Here is a 14,968-nt window from a genome sequence, read left to right as displayed (position 1 = left end):
TTTTCTGACTGCACAATGTCTGGAGAGCTTGCCCCATCAAGTTCCTCCAGCTCTATTTTCCTCTTCAAAACTATTTAAAATACGAATTTCATTTTTGTCAATCATGTTGCTAATGGAAAATAACAAAAATATTGGCTGAGACAGGGGATAATTAAAAAAGAAACCAGTAGGTGTTTTTCCTTGGTGAATGATACAAAACTGTGTTTGATGTGAGGGATAGATGATCAGAAATATCTGGATTGTCTATCAGGGAACAGGTCAAACCTTGATTTTCAGTGATTAATATTGTCTTATACAAGCCATCCTTATTCCAAATGAACTATTTTGGGGTTGGATATTATTGTTCTAACGCAGTGTGGAATGTGCCTCGTCCTTTCCTGCAGTGGAAAAAAAGAGTTGTTGACTGGGGGTTTTTTCCTCCCAGTGTTATCCTATGATGGTAGTCTAAACAAGTATAATAGTATTTATTTATTTTTTTTTTAATCTAATAAATACCAGTCTTGCTTCAAAAGCCTTGAATTTGGGGATGATAGTGTTTGGCTGAGACACAAGCTTTTGTTGCTACACGGAGCCACACTTTCAGATTCTTTCTGAGGAACGAGACATCTACTTGAGGAAAAAGCCCCAAAATTAGGATTAGATTTTAAAATTAGTTTTAGTGTGTAGCCTTTTATTAAACAGCCTAAATATTTGTACACAAAATACTTAGATGTAGCTAATGCCTACATCTCACTTCAGAGTAGATTGTATTAGCTTCTGGGATATAATAAATCCACTGGGCCCAGTGCCTGAATTAACATAATAATTAAAGTTTCAGCACATTGTTGTAGGTCACAGTAAGAAAATGTTTAATCTTTCTGCATTCATCTGTGTACATTCAAGGCATTGGGAGGTCTACAGAGACTGAATTAAATTTAAGTGTATCAGAAATGAGCAGGGTGTTTTAAGAAAAATGTGAAAAAGATTTAACTTTGTTGGGAGCTGTTCATAATTGGTTTTGTTCTGACAATAAAAGATACAGCAAAAATTGGGTCACTACTCAAGTTACAGCTCAATTAATGACAGAAAGCTGTGGGTGTATAGCAGCCAAAACACAGAATTATCCTGCATCTGCCCACTTGAGGGCTTGGGGTTTGCTTGGTTCATAGATCATTGTCTGTGGTCAGCTGTGCCTATAGGAAAAAACAAGTGCTGGGCTGGAGTGAGTAAGCACAGGGTGCTGTAGATCATCTGAAAGTTACTCTACAAAATTAGTGGAGTGTTAAGAGGATGAAAATGTGCTTTTCCAAACATAATTCTAGGCTTGAAAAATTGATGACATTGAGAGGAAGATTTAATGTCTTTTTGTGGGTCTTGAGAGAAGCCAAGGAAAGTTAAAAGTTGTCTTGTCCTGACACTACTCACTAGCCAGGGAGAAATATCTAGAAGCTGATTATTGCACTAGTAGAAATGGCTCAAGATGCAGCTTGTTTTGAAACCAGTTTGGAAATCCTGAGTTTTAATAAAATTTTTAGCCGCGCTTTCCCTTTATTCTGAAGCAGTCCTTTGCTAATACAGGGGTAAATGGATTTAGTTATTTAATGGCTAATTTCCTTTGCTAGGCATCCACTTGACAGAAGACCCACAACAGGACGGGTGAAGAAAAGTTCTGTTTTTTACTGTGTTCTGAGGTACCACGGCAGACTGCTGTTCAGCTTTTCTTTGTGCTTACACAAACAGCCCCAAAACGTGGAAGATGAGGATAGAAAATAAAAATGGGGAGCCTGAAGCTGCTTAAATTAGTCTGTGTTTCCTCTATGGCAGCATGGAAAGTTGGTTATTAATTTAATATCTGGGGAGTAGGGAAATAAATGAGAGCGGTGTAGCAGGAAAAACCAGAGCTGCAGGAGCTGCCCTTGGATACATCAAACATTCCTAATTTCATGGCTAACAGACTGATGAATGCTGCCTGCTTTTGCTTATGAGATGGAAATGCTTCAGTGTCATATTGTCTCCATAGCCCCAGACAAAAGTACAAACAAATAATTCTTGAATAATAAAATAATCAAATTATCCTCCAGTTAAATTGTGTTGTACCTCTAAATTCCAGTTCAGGAATCCAATGAAAATGAACTCAGGTAGAAGTGAATTAAGAAAGAATGGACTGCTAGTCTGCAAATTTCTAATTTAATTACAACTAAGAAGAATTCTTAATGTTTCACATACCTTTAATTTTGAACCATTTATATCTGTACTGTTTCATTTGAGTACTGTGATATAATGTTACCTCAAAAATGGAACTGATGGACAGGATTCTAAAATACTTTAAGCACAGCTTCCTATTAGTTTTGAATCCAAACCCTTGGGAAGTCCATAAGGTGTAGGAGCCTTGGGGAGAAATAGAGATAATAAATACAGAATTATTTCTTTACAGATGCAGTAATTCCCTTTCCTGAAAGTTCAGAAAGGTTTAAATTATTTTGTGAACATAATAACTGACCTGGTGGCTCTGTGATGAATGCTAGTGTGTTTTGTCAAGAAGTCTTCAATTTTAATTAATTGAAAGTATCCAGAGTAGTAATCAAATAGCTTTAGAAGTATAATGGCATGTATTCAGAATCAAATGTCTTGTGTATTGTGCATAAAGGGATTTACTTTTTTTCTCAGGGTGCTATAAAATGAGGAAGGACTTTAGAAAAACAAAACTATATTCAGCAATACAAAGAAAACAGTAGGGTTGTAGAAGAAGGTTGAATTATTAGCCTGTGTAACTCGGAGTGCAAGCATTTTCTGTATATTGATCCTGTCACTCTGGCTGCAGCATGATGGCATTTTCCTAATGCAATAAATGTAAAGCCCCACCAGCCTCTGGGGCTGTGCATCTAAACAGCTGATGGGTAATTACAGGAGACCTATGAGGCACAGGTGGGAGACAAACAATGGGGGCTGCTGGGGAGAGCATTTGTGTTCAAATTATGATTTGAAGAAAACTTTCGCTTCCTCTACACTGTGGAGGGATTTTTTTTTTTTTTTCTCTGAGGGGAGAAGAAGTTGTTTATTACATGGAAAGTTTCCATAGAATTTGTTCTACGCTGCAGTATTTGTGTGTGAGTAATCAATCTGGCTGTAGTCCTTGCCCCTGATTCCTGTGTGCTTTAGTGTGGGACCAGCAGTCGTGCTCAAGCTGTTCAGAAGGAACCAGCCTGTGGTTCCTGCTGTTGTTGACACAGGCTTCAGTCTTGCGTTTTTTTCCACTTTGGTTAGGAGATGGAAGTTTGTGGAAAGTAGATATCAGTTGCCAAAACATTTGGTGAAGGATACAGACTCCATTGCTTTTTTCCCTGCCCTCTCCAGTCGATGGCTTAGTGGAGTACCAGCAGCTCTGGAGAAGACATTCTTAGGGCCTTGAAATGTAGAGAAACTTCAGAACCTGAATGCAGAATAAATTCTTGAAAAAGGAAGAGTACCCAAACCTGAAATTTATGTAATGTGCTTGTCAGTAGTGTGTCACAGCTTTTCTCTTTTGATTATCCTTTGTAAGATATGCTAAATCATATTTTCAGTTATGTTTTCTTCTGTAACTGTTATTTGGATGATTACAGTCTTGTTTCTATTTCACATCTGTAGGGCAGAAGGCTGTAAATAATTCTAAGCTCCTGTGCAGTAATAATAAATATTGAAGTATTTTAAGCAGTTATTTTAGACAAGTTCCTGGAGGGGTGAAATTACTGCTTAATATCTAATGTTCCTAAAATGAGGCAGTATCTCTGACAGAGTCAGTCTTTTTATCTCCATCTTTTTTCTAGCCCTTCCATTACCTGAGAAATGAGTTGTTAAGTTTTATGTTAGATCCATGCAATGATGCAAATATTTTACATTATTTATGACGCTCAAAGTATCTCACCTTCTTAGACTTATTTATTGCATAAAGGGTAGGATAAAGTACCAGTGGTGCAAATGTGCTGTCTTCAGTGGAATTTCCCAGCAGCTATCTTGGCCCAGTCATGACAGCAAATCTTCCCTCTAAAATATCAATACAGCACAAGAGTCCAATTATTTTTATACTCTGCTAATCTTCTTTTGCTTTTACAGTGTTCCTGCAGGCTTCTATAAAAAGAGTATTGGTAATCTCAGTAGGGAGGCCTCCTTATCAAATAGTTTCAAAGACTTATGACTTCTGAAAAAATAAGGAGGTAATACTGAATTAATGGAGAAGGAGCTAGTCAGTCTTCAAAAAACTAAATGTAAAGCATATATAATACTGATTTACTACTTGCAGAAGTTTTCTTGGGTTTTCACAGATGTGATAATAAGACTTGGAGAGAGTTAGCAATCTTTTATATTTTTAAAATACGTGCCTAAAATGGTCCTTTAAATATAAATCTAGACACAGCTCTTTTTATATGCTCATAGCTGAAAATAAATCAGTGCACATACAGTTTTAAAGCTCTGGTCAGGCCAAGAAACCTGCTTATCAGTTTTCGAAAGTCTCATTTAAAAGAAAAATTGGTATCAAGAGTAGATCTGGAAAGCCTTATTTTGTTAGAGCTTACTGGAAGTATTTTAGATTATTTTTAAATTCTGTTTAAGAGTCAGTGTTAGAGAGACAAGAGCCAAGCCCTGGTATTTCTTGAAGAGAAGAATAAGAAGTGCTGTGGAGAAGGACCTGGGGGTTGTGGTGGATAACAAGCTGTCCCTGAGCCAGCAGTGTGTCCTTGTGGCCAAGAAGGCCGATGGTGTCCAGGGCTGCATTAGGACTGCACTGCCAGCAGGTTGAAGGAGGTGATCCTGGCTCTGCTGAGGCCAGTCTGGAGTGCTGTGTCCAGTTCTGGGCTCCTCAGGATGAGAGAGACGTGGAGCTCCTGGAGCAGGTCCAGTGGAGGGCTACAAAGATGATCGAGGGTCTGGAGATCCTCTCTTATGAGGAAAGGCTGAGGGAGCTGGGGCTGTTCAGCCCTGAGGAGAGAAGGACTGAGAGGGAACCTCATGGATGTCTCTGAGGGGGGAGATGTCAGAGGATGGACCAGGCTCTACTCAGTAGGACAAGAGGCAATGGGCAGGAACTGAGGCATAAGAGATTCCACCTGAGCATGAGGAAGAACTTCCCTGTGCTGGTAACCATGAAGTGGGATGGATCGCCCAGAGAAGGTGTGGAATCTCCCTTGCTGGAGAGATTCCAGAACCATCTGGACACGATCATGTGCCTTGTGCTGTGGGATGACCCTGCTTGTGCAGGGAGAGCAGACCAAATGTCCCACTGTGGTCCCTTCCAGCTTGACCGATTCTGTGAAGCGATAGCAAGAATTGTCTTGTTTAAAAGCTAGCAGTTGTTGCGTGAAACACTTGAAGGTATCCATCAAATTTCCTTGAACTGTATCCTCCTTCATCATGTTATGGTTATGTTTGGAGAATCATGAATTATGGTATGTTTAGAGAATCACAGAAAAAGGTGTGGGGGAATGGATTTCAGAGCTTTAATATTCATTGATGTCTTGCTATGTGTTTGGGAAGCTTTTCCATGCTACAGAATTGTAGCATCCATAAGTGGACTTGTTTCATGAAGTGGCTTTGTAGTGGCAATGACTTATTTCAGCTGCACTTTTTTTCTTAAAACTTTGTTATGTAGCTGCTACTAGTCCTTTAAAACTTGACGTAAGTTGCATTGATAACTATCTGTGGTTATTAGCAAAAAAAACCTTACCTATTTTCTTTGCAGTCAGATAAATCAGATTTTGAGACTGACACATTATCATCTGAATATCTCTGGTGTTATCTACACAAAACCCTGGTGTTAGAGTCAGTAATAGGCTCTTGCTTACGTGGACAGTGCTTTTTCCTCAACATCTCCCATGTTCTGAAATACTATAGCCTAAGTTTTGAATGAATTGGGGTAGGAAGAAGGGGTATGAAAAACAGTTCTATCCTGTCAAACCACTACAAAAATAATGGTAGTTTTTTTTTTGGTTTTTTTTGTTTGTTTGTTTGTTTTTGTTTTGTTTTTTGTTTTTTTTTTTTTTTTTTAATTGCCTTGGAAAGAGAGTGTTAATTTAAAAAGCAACAATAGTGCCAGAAAAGCAAAAAATAGCTACAATGCATTGGTGTAGAATATAATCTGTCACACTTCTGCACATTTCATGAATCTTTACTGTCTTTTCCATAGTCAAATTTGTTAAATTAGTTTGACTTCAGTTTGTCTTTTTGCCTATCCTTTACACCCTACTTTTATATGTTCTTTTATTTGACTGCTGCTGCACACAAAATACAAATAGAGGTGCGGGGGATTTTTTATTATTAAGGTTTATTCTGATCTTCAGATGTTATTGGGGATTTCCAGTGACTGCTGATTAGTGAGAACACTGCCCAGCATACAGCTTAGCCAAACTTTGCCTCTCAGCAGGAATTGCAGTGCTGTAAGAAAGGTCTCTGAAGGAAAAAAACTAAGATACAGAAGAAGAAGAAGAGAGTGTAGGGCAGCATTAAAACAAAAGGAAAAAAAAAAAAAACTGAAAGTAATAGGTCAAAACATTTCTAGGAAGATGTGTTGTTGCAGCCTCTGGAGGTGGTACCAGCACTAACGTAACCATCAAGGTTTTCTGTGTTTTGGAAAGTCCTTTCAAGTGTTTCATCTAAAGTTTTAAATAGTCATTTCCTGGTTCTGGATTTGCCCTTGAATGCTTCTTCCCATACATATGCAGGTGGTTGCAGCTCTGTGTAAATACCTGTGGGTGTTTTCCTCTGCAAAGTGGAGACAGTTCAGCTGCTTTTATTGCTATGACCTGGACCAGAATCCCTGTTATACGAATAGTTACTAATATTTTTTTCAATTTTCCTCCATTTTAAAATACACATTTGTTTTTTTGAACTGTGGACACATAGTTGGTTCTTCTTTCCAGAGGGGAATGTTGTCTGTTCCAAACTCAATCCACTAAAGATCTGTGTTGTGCTCATCGATTAAATGCTTCTGTTGTCCTCAGTGCTTTGTCCATCAGTTACATTCATCAAGGTAAAATGTCATTAGTCATTGTAGTCATCATTAATCAATCTGGAGGAAGGCTATCTGAATTTTTAAAGAAATTTATCAGATATTAGTGTTCAGCACCAATTATTCAAACCAATTTAAATTGGCACTATTCTTTTGCTCACTAAATGAAAATTCTTCTACCTTTGTCATTCTTTGGAAGAAAAAACTGTTTCTAAAAACACTATATTGAATTTCTTATAACTCTTACTTCAGTTCTTAATAATGATGTTTCTGATCCTGTAAATCATTTGAACACCTGACCTACGTGTGGATGGTGGCTGAAGGTAATTCTGGTGTGCCAAAATAAATATCAAATGCATCACAAGAAGGCAGATTTATCCTGACACTGCTACTTATATGCAGCCTTATGTTAGACAATATGATTTTGGCTGAATTATTTTCCACATGACAATGAATTGAGATAATGAAGCTCAGAGAGTATTTTTTGACTAATGCTTTGCCTGTTTTGAGAAGTTTTGAGCTTCTTCTGTATTCAGAGTCAATCAATAAAAAGAAGTTCTTTTACTCTTTGTAGCAGACACTGCATTTGAGGAGGCAGGGTTGCAAAGAGATATTAGATGGCTTGTTTAGATCAAATATTTCTAGTGCAGCAACAGGCCATTAGCACATTTCTCTGCTCGTTATTTTGAACAGCAGATTTCTTCAGCTGAGGCTTCAGATCCCTTTTGTTGCTGTAGGATCCTTTCATAGAATGTCTTCCTCCTGTGCTCAGTAACTCGGAAAGATTTTTCTTTGTTTTATACGTGAAAAGTATTTCTTAAATGAGAGTATCCTCAACAGGCTGGAAGATGTAATAAAACAACTGTTTTCACCATAGATTTCCATGTTTATAGGAAGACCAAGAATTATAAATAGCTTCTTCCAAACATGTTTTGAAGACTAACATAGAGATCCAACCGACTTTCCCCATATGTTCTTAATGTAGATATTCCTTCAATGATACAATCTTAGGCAGAGACAGAAAAAAAAAGTGATGGTTTTGTCAGTCCCCTCTGGAAGCTGTTTTGTTTTACCTTTTTCAAATCCATTCTGGATCTCTTTTTACTGTGTCAAATGCTAGATATTCCTGTAGTACCCCTCTGAGACAAGTGCAAAACTGGTTTTATAGCAGTGGCTCATCATGTACATAATACCATTGCAGTGGCATTCCCCCTGCATCTCTGGAAAGCTTATTGCTACAAAGGGCTTCTTTTAACAGGAGTTAATTAGGACTAGAAAATTGCTTGTTGTTTTTTATTGCATCTAAACCCCAGGACATGCTGCACTAATCCTCTAGTGCTGTGTGGTGCCATACGAGTGGTATTCAGCTGATGTCTCAGAAGTTTCTTATTAGCTTTGAAACTGTTCCTTATCAGATCATTTAACTCATTAACTCTTTCTACACATAAAATGTGTTCGTTGGGGATTGTTTTCTTCCTTGTTCTTTCATTTGAAAGGTCTGTTTAAATATAACCCCAACAAAAAAAAAAAAAAAGAAAAAAGCATTTTGTTCTTCTCCTATTCTACATTTTTACTCAGGACAATGAAAAATAAATGCAACTCGTTTGGAAAACTCTCAGCAAGGATGAAGGTGCTACTGCCTTGTCCAAGAAGCACTCCAGAATTTTTTTTTTTTTTTATCTAGGACAGAGACTGCTTTCAATTTTTGAAATTAGAATTACTGCATTTGGGTTTTGCTCAGTCTTTTGCTCAAAGCAAGTTAATTCTAAAACTCACATTTGCACAAGTAATATACTCATGAGGAGTAAAAATAAAACCAGTATTTTTTTCCTATCATAACATCAGTTTTTCTACCAGTTCTGTAAGCAATCTGATACTGAAAATCTGTCATTCTGAAACCTAGAAATCTACATATTTTGCAGTTTAGCTGTAGAGTCAGTAGGAACCTTGAAGCCTTGAAAAGGCCTTTGGAAAGTTGTCCAGCATGGTTTTTACTTGCTGCAGAGACTGAAGCCTGTATTTATTTGTTGGTATATTTCTGCTCTTTTTTCCCAACTTCTTAGCAAATATCATAAATTAGTTTTAAGGCAAGAGTAAGGTTGAGGAAAAGGAGTTTCTCCTGTGAATGTAGAAATGATGTGAGAGCATTTGACATTTTGCAGTTTATTCTTAATTTAGCAAGAATTCTTTTAAAATCACGATTTCAAACTTTGGGGTTTTGAGTAATTTTTTGACACATTATCGTTACGATATGAATTGCGGGTACTGTAATCCACTTATTAATGGTTCAGCTGCTAATTAGAAAAAGGTTCTCTTATTTTCACCTTCTAGCTATTTAGTATTTCATGTGCACTAAGATGACACCATTCCTGAAAACTTCTGCTTGCTTTCCTCTCCCTCCCCAGCTGCAAATCTGCTTTTGAAGTGCATACTCTGTGTGATTAAATAAAAGGACATGAAAATTAGTGAGGAAATTGCATGGTGTAGCAATTTTAGTTATGAATTTAAATGGCTGTTTAGCAAAATGGAGTAATTTATCACTTTTCTAGTGTTCCCTGCAAGTCATTTGTCATGAGTAGCAGCTATCATAATTTTATTCTAATCTGAGATGGTGGGAAGGGATCAGAGGTTCATACTTCTGATTGAATGATTGTGTGTGAAACAAAACAGGAGCTGGAGAACTTCCTCAAGTTTCTTTGCATCATGATATTATATCTGACTTTGTATCAGTTATGCTGTAAAATTTTTCTCAGCAGGTAGAATTTTTCTTTGCACCTCGTTTTACTGCAGTGGGTATGAGTTTATGTTGGACACCAGTAGTGCAGGCTTTGGTGCCCAGGATCACAGGTGCAGTGTGAGATAAACCATGTTCTGGTAGTACATTCCAGGAGCAGGGATTATGGCAGTCCAAAGCTCTTGGTTATAAAATTAATCAAAGTTTTACTTTGCCATGGTTTTGAGTGGAACACTTTCTGCCAGGGAAAGGCTTGGATTGGTTCACCAGATCCCAGAATCCCTCAGTCTGCGGAATTAATAGACATTTCTACAGCTTTTTTTTTTTTTTTTTTTTTTTTGGCAAAACGATAATTTGAAACAATAATGAGGAGCCCTTGAGAAGTAATTCCTCAGTCCTTCAGAATAAATTGCTTATGGTCTTAAATAAATTTTCCAATTTTGTTCTCATGTTAGGCTAGTCATGATTACTTCATAATGAAATTATTCCCTCAAAAAGGGAAAGGACACAGAAATCTGTACTTACTGGAGAGGGAAGGGAGCATTAAAAATAGAAAAAAAACATGTAGATATTTCTCAGCTGTGGATTTGGAATCATGATTTTTTCCTCCAAATTGCTTCCTTGGAATCTTCTGTGGAGACTTGTTAGAGGGCAAGGAATATAGTTTCTGGAAAGGAAAAGAAAAAGATTGTGAGAAATGAAAGAAACCATGGAAGATTCTTCTGTTAAAAAAAGTTATTTACAAGAGATAGGAACAGAAAACTGCTAGTGTAGAACAAGAGCAGTACTTGTAAAAGTTAACTCAACCCTAACTGATAAAGCAGACCCTTCTGCATTCTCTCAGAATTAATTTCTTAGGCTTCAACATAATTCCATCATTTTTGTTGGTTTCATATTTTAAGACTTAATTTTTTAAACTAGACAGTATTATTTTGGTTTCTTCTTTGAGTGCCTGTGTTTTATGTCGAAATGCAATCTGAGCATTGTTTATTATGTGATTTGGAAACAAGAACCAGTCAAATTCAGTATAATAATTGGAGAACTACTTTTTAGTCCTTGTAATTTTTCGTCTCAAGATCCAGTGAGTGATGTGCTAATGGAAGGGTAATGGTTGGCTTCCTAGAAGAGCAGCGTGCTGAGGTACCTTGTGCATGATGCATCCTGAGACCACTGCAGGTTCAGCAGTGCACACCTCATGTGGAGAGTGTCCCCTCTGGGTGGAATGGCAAGCCTGTGGTCTGCCATTACTGCAAGGTCAGCCACAGAAGCAGCAGTTCAGGCTGTCTGGTTTCATTCTATCAGGCATTCTTGTTATTGGCTTTGTCTATGTGCTGTTTTAGTGTAGTTTTCCTAAGTTGCATTACACTCTCAGAAAGACCTTTTATATAAGTTTATATATTGATGGTGTAGCGGATAAATGTTTGAATTTTAAATTGCTGAGGAATGGAGCACTGAACAGTACATCTGGGAACATACTAGACTCTAGTTTGGCACAATTTATTTATTCAGAATACATTTAATGTTTTGAAGTAACTTGTTTCTTAGAAGTAGAGTATCTGTGGTGTCAGCTTATGCTCTCTTTGACAGTAGTTATTGTGGCAGACAGATAAATTGACAGCACTCTACCAGGTTTTGTTGTGTAATACTTAGATGGGCTTGTCACATGGCTTGTTGGGGTTTAGTTAATAAACTTTTGGGTTCTCAGGTAAAGGAACATTGCAGCTATGAATAAACAGATTTTATTTACCCTTGCTGCAATTTTATTTCTCTTGTCTATGGTTCCATTGTTGTTACTACCTAATGAGATCAAAGCATCTAGTCCTATGTCTGCCATTTAAATCAGGCATGGGCATGTGATCAAATTAATATGGGTACAGCCAGACCTAGTTTATGATGTAATACTGGGTGGATGTGCTATAAAGCTCAGCATAGTGCTTGTGTTGGACTCTAAAATCTGCTAAAGCCCGTTAAAGTATTGCTTCCATGTGTTTAATCAGACTAAGGATTAAATGAACTCCCAAAGAGTTGAATACTGAAACCGTTGTTGACTTCAATGAGGCAAAGAAAGAAACCCTTCCTGAGGTGCTTTAATAGAGTGCTTCTATGGTTTGAATCCTTTCTGTGACACAGATTGTGCCATTCTATATTTGCCCATCTCCCGTAATTCTGGGTTTTCACTGCCATAATACACAACAATTTACAGTACTCAAAATTCAGAATAAAAACATGTTAAACTCCTTTATGGTGTTCATATTATCTTGTGCTTTTCTGTGCAGGTAATTACATTTTAATCATTAAATGAAGTACAACACTTCATACTGGCTAGAATGACTGCTATGCATTTTTAATGGTTTCTCTAAGTGTCATTAAGTGATAATTTGAAAAAATAAACAAACAACCAGCAGTTTATACAACTGGTTATTAATGAAGCCTGTTCTTAATTTGCTTAAAGGATCAACAAAAATTGTAGTATGAAATGTAGCAACAGATGGAGTGGGTTTTTTTACATAAAACATTTGAATGTTTTATGGAAGTTTTTTAATGTCCATTCTAAATACATACATTCCTATCAAGAGTAAAATAGAGCAGCCTTTTTATATTTAAACGTTTATACAGGGTTGATTACCATTATTATTTAGTGGCTTTTCTGTCCTGCAATGAAACATTTTGACTCATGTACCTTCCGCTCTGTGTGCTAAAAAGTCTGGTTTTCAGTGACAAAGCACTAAAAAGATTTGTAACCTGATTTCCTCTTCTAGCTTTTCCTGAATCTTTGCTAGCCTGTGGCAAACCTGTGGGTGTTTTACCTCCTCTTTTCCCATTTCAGAGCTGGGCATGGCAAGGCAGATTTGGAGTTGCAGTGCCCAATCAATTCCCAAATATCAATGCTAGACTGAGGGCAAATATGCCTGAGGTTTCATCCAAATGGTCATAAGAGGGAAGTTTAATTGTTTGTGAGGAATTAATTACTCTGAAGACTGGAGAAATGTGGAGGTATTTTATTGGTATCCTCTCTCCTGCTTCAAATAATTTATGTAATATTTTTAGTTTGACCAAACTAGAATGTTGTCATAGAAGATCTTTGAATACATGGCATGGAAAGAGCATAAAAATAGCAAATAATGGGTACTCTGGGTTTGTCAGGTGAGCAGAAAAGATTGGTAGGAAAAGCATGCAGTTAGTGTCTTTATCCACAGTGTTCATGTATTTTCACCAAAATGTTTCCTCTGAAGTAAAATGCTGTGCACAGCTTAAGTTTTTTTTTTGTTTGTTTGTTTGTTTAGAAGTGAAATTCAGTTTTTAAACAAGGGAATGCTGGTTTGATGTAAATCAAATAATTATGTAAATAAATGATGCAAATAAAAGTAATGTGCTCAAAATTTTTAATTGAATGATATTGAGTATCATGGACTATATTTTGAAGCTAAAAGGAATGGAGGAGTGAGAGAGGATTAAAAAATTAACAGGGAATTCTGCAGAGGTATTGCATGAAGAATTACTCAACTTTTTTCTTGGATGAACTGCTTGCTTCTTCAAGTCCTTGTTTCGGAATGATTTATGTTGAAAGGGCCTGGTGTGTACTTCAGTTCCATACATTTTTGTGTCTGTGTGAATGATCAGGAGCAGTTTACAGTGCATAATGTGTGCACATAAATATTTTGCATGTTGGTACATTTATGTCCTTTTTTTTTTTTTTTTTTGTGGTACAGTCATTAAATACCTGGGACAAAACTACAAACACCAGGTTGCTGCATCTGTTTCATCATCCCTCCATTGTAGGTATTCGTGCTGATTTAATATGCCTGTGCAGCAAGGACCCATAGCAAATAAATTTGTGCTTGAGCATTTTATGCTTTTATTAAATATTCACTAGACGAGATGCAGGCTGCTGCTTTGAGTGCATTGAAACCCCAGAAAATGCATTATTTGTGAATCCTTTATGCACCATGAGCCAAGGTGTTCCTCCTCTACTGAAACATGTCAGGATGCAGGATGTGTTGCTATCAGTTGCTAAACAGCTGAATCTTGCTTTGGGCTCTAAAGGGAGCAAAATTGATAGACAGTCATGTTGGGTTTCTTACATTGCAGTCTAGTATGATTTGGCTACTGCCACAAAAATACTCCCACAGGGAGAAAAAAAAAAAAACCACACAACCCCCCCAAAAAAACCCCCAAAAACAACAAAAAAACCAAAAAAAAAAACCCACAAAACAAAACAAAAAACCCACAACCCACCAGGAATTCTGCATCAAATCTAAGAGAAAGTACTTCAAGTAAACAAAGACTAATAACTTCTAATGCTCTTATTACAAAGCAAAGTAAAAGCAAAATGCAATCATTGTCTGGTTCTTTATCTGATGTATTTTGCAGTAGTCTCTGAACTTACCTTCCTAACTAGGGAGAAGCATTTTGAATATCCAGGGTCAAAGTTAGTGTAAAGGTTAAAACAGAAGACAAATGCACCCAAGGACTTCTCAAAAAACCTGTGTCCTCACACCTATTTTTGCATATTCTGTCATTCACTGGTCTCTTAAATTCACACTGTTATTCCCTTTATCTATATATTTATGCATATGTTTTGGGTTTGTTCTGATGGTAACACACTGATGTGTGTAGCTCTGTCCTGGAGATTGAGTTTATCCTCAAGAAGGATGAAATTTGACATACTCAGGTTTTCACACCTTCATCCTTACACTTCAGAACACCTGCAGGTTTTCACTGGGATTTTACTAAATTTTTATTAGCTAAACAGGTGATTTTTGCCTTTTTATAGCTCTAAATTCCATACCCCTCTAGTGTAAGGTCTGTGTAGATGTTAGTGTCTAAGATTTTAGGGGAAATGTAATCTCCATATATGTTATACTTTTTTGTCTGAGACTGAAAGCTCAGCTATTTGTGTTCCACCTTCAGAATAAACTAAGAAAAATGACCTGTATGTCACATACTAGCCAGTAAAAGTACATCCCAGACAAAAAAAAAATACCTGTTCATTTACTGATTCATGTTAACTTTCTGTCTGGCACAGTGCTATATAAAGCTTTAAGGTAGATTCCTAAATGAGTGCTTTGTAGCTTTAGTTTATTCAAGACCTTAGGCAGAGCTACTGGATGTATCTAGGTTACTGATTCTTTTTGAGATGTCAATTTTAGTGAGAGTTGGGAAGGAAAAGATCTGTGTTTTGACTACTTTGTTATATATTTAGATGTGTTTCAGATCATCTTGCTTAAATAGCATTAATACAATTTCTGGTGCAGTTTATTTTCCGAGTTTAA

At 36.9% G+C, this 14,968-nt stretch overlaps 1 protein-coding gene across 33 annotated transcripts in view; it reads left to right on the top strand.

Annotated features, from left to right (window-relative positions):
* NRXN1 (neurexin 1) overlaps positions 1–14,968 on the top strand; it is a 674,512-nt gene that overhangs the window by 212,240 nt on the left and 447,304 nt on the right. The gene's annotated exons all lie outside the window — the stretch shown is intronic.

Source organism: Anomalospiza imberbis, chromosome 3 (genome assembly GCF_031753505.1).
Source record: "Anomalospiza imberbis isolate Cuckoo-Finch-1a 21T00152 chromosome 3, ASM3175350v1, whole genome shotgun sequence".
Lineage (NCBI taxonomy): Eukaryota > Metazoa > Chordata > Aves > Passeriformes > Viduidae > Anomalospiza > Anomalospiza imberbis.
The sequence above is the reverse complement of the archived record's forward strand: the minus strand, read 5'-3'. Positions and strand labels throughout refer to the sequence as shown.